Consider the following 8,750-nt stretch of genomic DNA (forward strand, 5'->3'; position numbering starts at 1 on the left):
AAAATCAATATCATCAATAAAGAAAAAGCAAAAAATTAGCACTAACAGAAATAATTCATCCGTAAATTTTTTTAAAAAGGCCAAATTCAATAAAATAATTAATTCAAGTGAAAGTAATTAAGAATTTTCATCAACAAATTTAAGAATATATAAAATATATTTATATCCATCAATCATATTCATCAAAATATATTTTCTCTATTCAATCGATTGTGGTTAGATAAACTTATTTAGCTCGTGCTTGTGAGATCTTTATTCAAATTTTAGAAGAATAACAATTATAATAATTAGTTTGTTGTTAATTATTTTATCAATTGAAGATATATAAATTATTTTCTCAACATTTGGTTGTATGTTAGTAGATAAATTAGTAGTTGAGTGATTTTGATAATTTTTAAAAGTTGAGGGCATAAAATCATATTTAAAAAAGATTTTTCAATAGTCTGAAAAAAAAGGGAAAATTTCAGAAATAGCAATTGTAAAGCCTTAATTATAACTTTTGTAGCAACAGTTTTAAAATTACAAAAAATAGCAATATGTATTTTGTATTTCAGTAAAAGGTTGCTATAAAAATACACATGCAAATAGGGTATCCGTTCCTTATTTAACTCTAATCAGTTAGAGTTAAATAAGGAATGAAACTGTTCCTTATTTGTAGCTACCTTTTATGACTCTTTTAATTTTACCTTAACCATTAAAATACATCAACTTAATTCAAAAAACCTTTTCCATAAACAGCAACTCAAAATCAAATTCAAAAATTTTTTTAGGTGATTCCAATATCATTGGGCAACGTTTCTGAAATTGACGAAATATAATTGAAAAAAAATTCACGTCATTTACAGGTATGGATAAACAAATATTGAGATTGCTTTTTTTTTTTTTAATTGCAGAAATTTGTAGAAATGTAATAACAAGTTTGCTCAACATTCATAAAGTTTAATTTTTTGTAGCATATTTTGAATTTTCTGGTTTAAAATTTTGTCAGCAATATTTTTTTTAATCAAATTCACAGTTTTATTTGTTGTTATGTATTTATAGCGACATAAGTTACAATTCTTATATGTTAAATTTTAAAAGCATATTCAAAAAAAAATTGAGTGATTGGAATATCGTTGATGAACGTCTGTATTTTACGAAGAACAATTGAATAAATAATGCGACAATTACAGGTATGGATAAACAAACTTTAAGATCATATTTATTCAATTGCGAAAATTTGTGAAAACGATAAACAAACTAGGTTTGATTTGTTATTTTCAAAAATATAATTGCGAAAAATTCTGAAAATTGTCTAACAAAATTGCGTAACAGTCATGGAGTTCAAAAATTGAGATCATATTTTGAATTTTATCAATTTTCGAAAAAAATATTCTGAGCGATTTTTTTTCAAATTCAAAGTTATCATTGTTTATGTCATTTGAAAATTGAGATATAATTATTTTACGTTAAATTTGAATTTTAGTTGAGGATAACTACTATTTGAACTTATATTTGTTTCCAGATGTATGCATTTATAATATACATATGCACTCTGTTTATATGTTCACTGGTAGTTACATATGTTTTCAGCTGTATGTATTTAAAATATACATATACAGTATGTTCATGTGTTCAGTAGCAGTTACAAATGTTTCCAGCTGCATGTATTTATAATATACATATGCAACATGTTTATGTGTTCACTGGAAGTTACATATGTTTCCAGCTGTATGTATTTATAATATACATATGCAGTATGGTTATGCGTTCACTAATAGTTATGTATGTTTCCAGCAATATGTATTTATAATATACATATATAGTATTTTGTGTCTATAAATATGTACTCTTATATGTATTTTTTTTTTTCATATGCAGGCCATATAGTTCTATTGGCATATGGTGTACATGATTTTGAAAATGATGCATCTTGGACTTGGTTCTTTGAGTTTCTAAAAGAAGAATGTGGTGAAAGAAACTGTCTTGAGAACGTACGATCTTCTAATTTATCCTCTACCACATAAAGATGACTAGGTAAAACCACAGAAAATATTGAAGGAGGTAGTTTTGCCCCCAAAACACAAGCGGCCCTCTGGAAGACCTCCAAAGAAGGATCATGAAAAATCCGGAAGAGATATGTTCGGAAAGAAAAACAAAAATTATTGTAGTTCATGTGGGCTTAAAGGTCACAATAAACGTTCATATAGGAAATACAACAAATGAAAAGTTTGTTGATGTATTTAGTCAAAAAATAATTGTTGAATTTTTTCATTGAGAATTATGTTTTTCTAAATTTTGAACTTATTATTGAACTTGTTATAGTTTTAATGTTGCATTTATTTTACCAAGCTTGATTAACTTAATTTATTTTGAATATATTTTGTAAGACATATATATATATACACATATGCATATCATGAAAAATATATATTCATACTAGTAAAATACATATGCGTTAGTAAAACACGTCTGCATATAATAACAAGGATCCATACGTATTTCTGAAAAATGTATTTGCATTAGACATAAATACATATGTAAACTGGAATGAACATATGAATTATTCATAAATATGTATTTAGTCATAATTGGGATAAACATATGTATTTCTCATAACCGAAAAATACATATGCATTAGTCATAAATGCATATATATATGGTAAGATTTGTATGTATTTAACTGGACAATTATATAGACATATGCATTGCAGAAAATACATATTCGGACAATTATATATGCATATGCATATCAGAAAAAAATACCTACAGTTTAAAAGAGTCAACAGAATTCCTTAGCCGGAATCTCTGTTCGTGGAACAGTTTAAAAGAGTCAAAAATAGTTTTGAAAAGGATTTTCCAAATGTGACTTGGTACACCAGATTATGCCAAGTGGCGACTCTGAATAACAATGCAAATAGTCCTTTTTCGAAACATTTCTTCATTTTGTCACTTTAAATAATAAAAACCCTTTCGAATTTAAAATCAAATAGTTTGGAGTTATAAAAAAGGGGTGTGACAGCTCTGGCGACTCTGCTGGGGATCTTTTTAGAATTCGAGCTTATTTGTTGGAGTCGTATCAGCTTAGTTTGGCACTATAGGTGTATATACATTTTGTTTGTGATTATTGTTTGTGTTACTATTGTGCATTTTTGTGCTCCTTGTTTACAGTTTTTATTTATGTGTTACCGCTTTATATATGGCATCATGTGCATAACCCGAGTCATTTAGTCTGCAACAAGTTCGTAGTACACACTATGTACACGACCTATAGCTGAGTCACCCTTATATTAGGGGGGAGCCGTTGGCTGGTATAGAGTAGGTGGACAGCTAAAGCAGCCACTATCGACCATAGGCTCCCCCGAACAACCTTGTTAGTAAACCCCAGCGTAGGTCAGCCTTTAGGTCATACTTATGTGCATCATATTGAGACCTAGTGGGGCCCATTTGATCCTTTGTAGGAGACTCATCTATGACGCATCCCTACGTGCTAAATATTGCATCTTTGAGGGTAATGGGGTCATTTGACGGATTGATTTGGGGAAAGCATGTGCTAGATTCAAATATAGAGTGTAGGCAAGGAAAAATTGGAAAAAAAAAAGAGGAAAAAGAAAGAAAAAGTGTGTCGAAAAGAAAAAAAAAGAAGAGTTTTGTAGTTTTTAGAGTTTTTTATGGCTTTTGTTTTTCACAATTCAAAAATTCAAAAAGATTTTTTTACCGTTCGCACTCATTTTCTCAAAAACATCAAATAGATTTTCCTTTGTCTCGTTTAGCATGCATTCACAATTCGAAAACTTTAAAAAGATTTTTCATTCATAGGAGTTTTTATAAAAGAAAAATGAAAAAAAAAAAATGTTAGAAATTTTTTACATTTCGTATAACGAAAATACCAAAAATATTTTTCTTTCATAGTTGTTGATGTCATTTTTCTGTGAAGTGTCAAAATGAAAACTCAAAAGATTTTATTAATGTGGTTCATCGTCCGTCTTTGGTTGTATCTCTTAAATCAGGGTCTAGCTTGTTATTTAATCATTAATTGTCCAATCTAGACGAACTACGTACCCCTGATTTTCCTTTTTCGGGATGTGAGATATGTAGGCAACCTATTGTTGGTTCGGGGATCTTATTTTAAAATTCCAAAAAATATTTTTCTTCATTTAGAGTAGGTGTCATATGCATCTTTAAAGGAAAACTATAAAAAGATTTTTCTTTAATAATTTCAAGTTTAATTTTCGCATGAAATTCAGATTCAAAAATCCAAAAAAAGATTTTTTCTTTGCTAATCATAGGTTTCATTTTGTATAGGGATTTTCAAAGCTGGAAAACTCAAAAAGATTTTCGTCCATTCTTTTGACAATTTGTTGTTTTCTTTTCTTCTTAAAGTTCCAAGAAAAAAAAAAGGAAAAACAGAGTTTATTGGCCATTTTGGCGAGACTTCACGAACTACGCATAGCTGATTCTCCTCTTTCGAGATGTGAGATACGTAGGCGCCCTTATTGGGTTCGATGATCTTTTCAAAAAGTAAAAGAAGGAAAAAGAGTTTTAAAAAAGTATTGAACTCTAACACATTTGTTGTTTTTGTTGAGTCAATTTAAGGTAGTTGGTTTGTGGCATTCTGGCTGGTCCTCCACATCACACCAAATTCAAAGGGTTAGTTATGTCCAATAAAGATATAGAGAGTGATATCATGGATCAAACAAAGAATCAGGAAAATGAATATTTGAAGCAAGAGATTAAGAGACTAAGACAACAAATGACAGAAATGCATCGAGCTTGGGCTAGTGGGTTGCCTCCTCCTCCATTTCCCTTTATTGATCATACAAATACCTTGTGTTTTCCACCAAAATCTCAAAGTCAGCTTTCTACTGTTGTTGATGCACCGCAACATGACTCAGAATTCATTCTAAGCCAAAAGCATCTCAATACTTCCACCACTTTGCCTCTAGTTCCTCAGCATAAGCTTGCTACATTCACAATACCACATGTCGTCTGTGGTCTTGTTGCTCAATCCTCTACTGGGACTTTCACACTGGCTCGCCCAACGATTGTGCATCCCCATGCTACTAGTGAACCTATATTCAATACTCTTGGTGATCATTATTATACTCTTGAGCCTGCTTTTAAGTTAACTGGAACACCAAAATTTCTTAACAAGAAGTCCAGTGTACCAGAAAAGTCGGAGAAAATGGCTGAAAAAATGAAGAGTACAGAAAATGCTATGAAAAATTCTTTAGGACCTGTGGGTAAAGAAGATGTTTCATACAAAGACTGGGGCATGCCTTCAAGTGCTAATCTTTCTCCAATCTCTGTGATGTCGAAATTTGAGGAGCAATATGGGCATGAGGAATCCGTGAAACATTTGGGACAATATTGCAATCAATTAAGGGAAACTGTAGGGAAGAAGAATGAGAAAGATAACACTGCTATTGTAGTTGGAGAGCAGGCACATCCAAGAAGACGACGTTGTCGTTGCCGTCAGTCTCAAGCCCAAGTTCATACCCAAGCTCTCCATAATCACTCCCAAAATCCATTATACTCTTTTTCCCCACCTCCATATCTAGTATATTGTACACAACCATATGTTCAACTCCCTCCATACCCACAATGGCGCGCACCAACTCTTCAAAGTCATCCTCCAATTCCACAAACATATCAAAGCCCTCCTAGGCCCAATGTTGGATCCAATCCAAACAATGAAATGAGGCAGAAATCGAGGGATTGCTTCACACCAATTGGAGAGTCATATGCCAACTTATTTCAGAGATTGGTACAACGGGGCATGATCACTCCTCTCCTTGGGTATACTCATGATCCGAATTCAAGAAGTTTTTATCCTACTGTACGATGTGCATATCATTCTGATGTTCAGGGTCACAGTATTGAAGATTGTCGTGCTTTGAAAAGAGAAATTGAAAAGATGATTCAAGATAAATCAATTATGGTGCAGAACGTTGATCGTAGTAGAAGGTCTAGTCATGCTGATATGCAAACCAGTGGCTAAGTTATAAGACTGAGCAACTGAGAAGTCACCCCTCTCCTTACTTAGAAGGGGTCTGGTAGTTTGTTTTCTTTTCTTTTCTATTCTCTGAATTATTTCACGATTATAGTTCGAGATCTATCTTGTTATGTGCCTGTGTCATTTATGTTCAAACCTTTCTATATTATATTTCAACTAAATGAAGCGTCCCTTTTCCTTTATGTTTTAAATATGTGTTTGTTTTCTTTCCACATTATCAATGTGAGGAATGTACAACAGAAGTGGAGTGATATGTTGAACTAAGTGCAAAAGTAGTGACACACAGACTCAATTAAAGTCAATGCTTAAAAAATGTCACAAATGATCTTCATCTCTCACTTTCATATTGCATGATATGTACTTGCATTTTTAAGGATTGATATGACGAAGACATTTCATTCTGCTATCCAAACATTGTGTCATCCTTTGTTTATCCCATTTGAGATTTAGTTCTATTTCTTTCATATCTCTTTTTTGGAATTAAGATAGAGTCAACAAAGCTCAAAAAGAAAGTGTCGAGCAAAAAAAATAGTGTCAGAAAAGTTTTAAAAAAGAGAGAAGAAAAAAATATGCCCAAAAAGAAAAAAATGAGAAGAGCATTAAGAAAAATAGAGTCTAAGTCTCAAGAGAAAAGAGTCAAAAGAAAAAGAAAGAAAGAAAGAAAAACAAGTCAGAATCAAGCAAAAAAGAATAAGCTGCCAGAACTACGTGTGACCTGATTCTCCGCTTTTCGGGGGGGGGGGGGGGGGGGAGAGATACGTAGGCTACCCTACTCTGGGCTCGGTCCAACCAAATAAACAATTTAGAATTGCACGGTCAAAAGAAACTAGGCATGAGTTAATCCTCATTGTTAGAGTCGATTCCAAAAGTTGTAAGTCCCACCCCACTTTAAGTATCATTTGGGCCCCATGCTATCTTTTCTTTCTAACCCAATCCAAAAGCCAAGTTACAATCAAATAAAGACCTTCGGATCAATCTTTGAAAATTCTAAGGCTAAGTATGCAATGGATGTGATGACGCATTTTGGGAACTACTTGTCTTCCTCAGCATAAGGAATCAGGAGAATGAAAATGAGAGAGTCTTATTAGTGAAAACCCTCGCGGGCACCATAAGGCGATAGTGAGTTGAGAGAAATAAAAATGAGAGAATCTTATTGGTGAAAACCCCACGGGCACCATAAGGCAATGGTAAGTTGAGGGAGATAAAAATGAGAGTCTTATTAGTGACAACCCTCACGAGCACCATAAGACGACGGTGAGTTGAGACAAATGAAAATAAGAGTCTCATTGGCAAAAAATCCTCACAGACACCATAAGGCAATGGTGAGCTGAGAAAAGGAAAATGAGAGAGGCTTGTTGGCAAAAACCATTCAAGGGGCCACTAGCTGAATGAGGTCTTAAATGCAATTGACCTAAGGAAGCAACTCAATTTTGAGGCCATTAACTCAACAACAATTGGTAGAAAGTTTTGGATAGAAAGATCAGGCAGTTAAATCCAATATGCATGTCATAATTATTAGAATTGACTGTCATTTTGAGATAAACTTTTCTTTTATTTTTTTAGATGGGGACATTCATTGTCGTTTCTTTCTTCTCTTTAGCTATATTTTTATTTTTCTTGAGTCAGTTATTCTAATAAAACAAAAATTGTTGTCATTTTTCTCTTGTCTTTGAGTTAAGTCCATGTCAAAATAAGTGAGAAAAGATTTCAAAATTGGCAACCGGCTTCTTCAATTGCACAAAACAAGACAAAGGGCCAGCACATGAAAGAAATAAGATTGCAAGTCAGAACAAGGCATGCAGAAAGTTTTGTCAATAGACAAGTCTGGGAACTCATAGAAATACCAAGGTTCAAAGGGTTTATCTGAGGAGCATGACAAAGCAGAGATACTGTGTTTGTTTCAGAGTCATTTTCCTTAATCTGTGTTTGGGTCAATGACACGGTAAAACAGGGGAAAGTGACAAAAATCTAAAATAAAATGAAGGGACTGAACACCGAAACAGGTGTCAGGAAAGCCAAGTGCAGCAAACCACCACTAAGTTTGTAACTGACAAATTTTCTTTGTTGAAACAGGGGCAAATTCGCTTCACTTAATTCAACTACCATTGGAAATGCACATCCATAGAATTTACTTTATATTCATGACCCTCCTGAAAAATAGGAATTTACTTTCTATTCAGGACCCTCCTAAAAATGAGATTTTACTTTTTGTTCAGGACCCTCCTGAAAAATGGGATTTTACTTTCTATTCAGGGTCCTCCTAGAAAATGAGATTTTACTTTCTGTTCAAGACCCTCCTGAAAAATGGGACTTTACTTTTGTTCAGAACCCTCCTGAAAAATGAGAATTTACTTTTTGTTCAGGACCCTCCTGAAAAAATGAGATTTTACTTTATGTTCAGGACCCTCCTGAAAAATAGAATCTTACTTTCTATTCAGGACGCTCCTGAAAAATGAGATTTTACTTTATGTTCAGGACCCTTCTGAAAAATGGAATTTTACTTTCTGTTCAGGACCCTCCTGAAAAATGAAATTTTACTTTATGTTCAGGACCCTCCTGAAATATAGGATTTTACTTTCTGTTCAGGACCCTCCTGAAAAATGGGATTTTACTTTCAGTTTAGGACCCTCCTGAAAAATGGGAATTTACTTTCTATTCAGGACCCTCCTGAAAAATGAGATTTTAGTGTTCATTCAGGATCCTTCTGAAAAATGGGATTTTACTTTTTTTCAGGACCCTCCTGAAAAATGAGATT

The 8,750-nt window shown here is 32.9% G+C and overlaps 1 long non-coding RNA gene across 1 annotated transcript; it reads left to right on the forward strand.

Annotated features, from left to right (window-relative positions):
• The first annotated feature begins 537 nt into the window (after window positions 1-537).
• LOC124896074 lies at window positions 538-2,310 on the forward strand. The gene is made up of 2 exons (XR_007052493.1): window positions 538-845; window positions 1,861-2,310. It is a non-coding gene; the product is annotated as an uncharacterized LOC124896074 (long non-coding RNA).
• The last annotated feature ends 6,440 nt before the right edge of the window (window positions 2,311-8,750 follow it).

This window comes from Capsicum annuum, chromosome 2 (genome assembly GCF_002878395.1).
Source record: "Capsicum annuum cultivar UCD-10X-F1 chromosome 2, UCD10Xv1.1, whole genome shotgun sequence".
Classification (NCBI taxonomy): domain Eukaryota; kingdom Viridiplantae; phylum Streptophyta; class Magnoliopsida; order Solanales; family Solanaceae; genus Capsicum; species Capsicum annuum.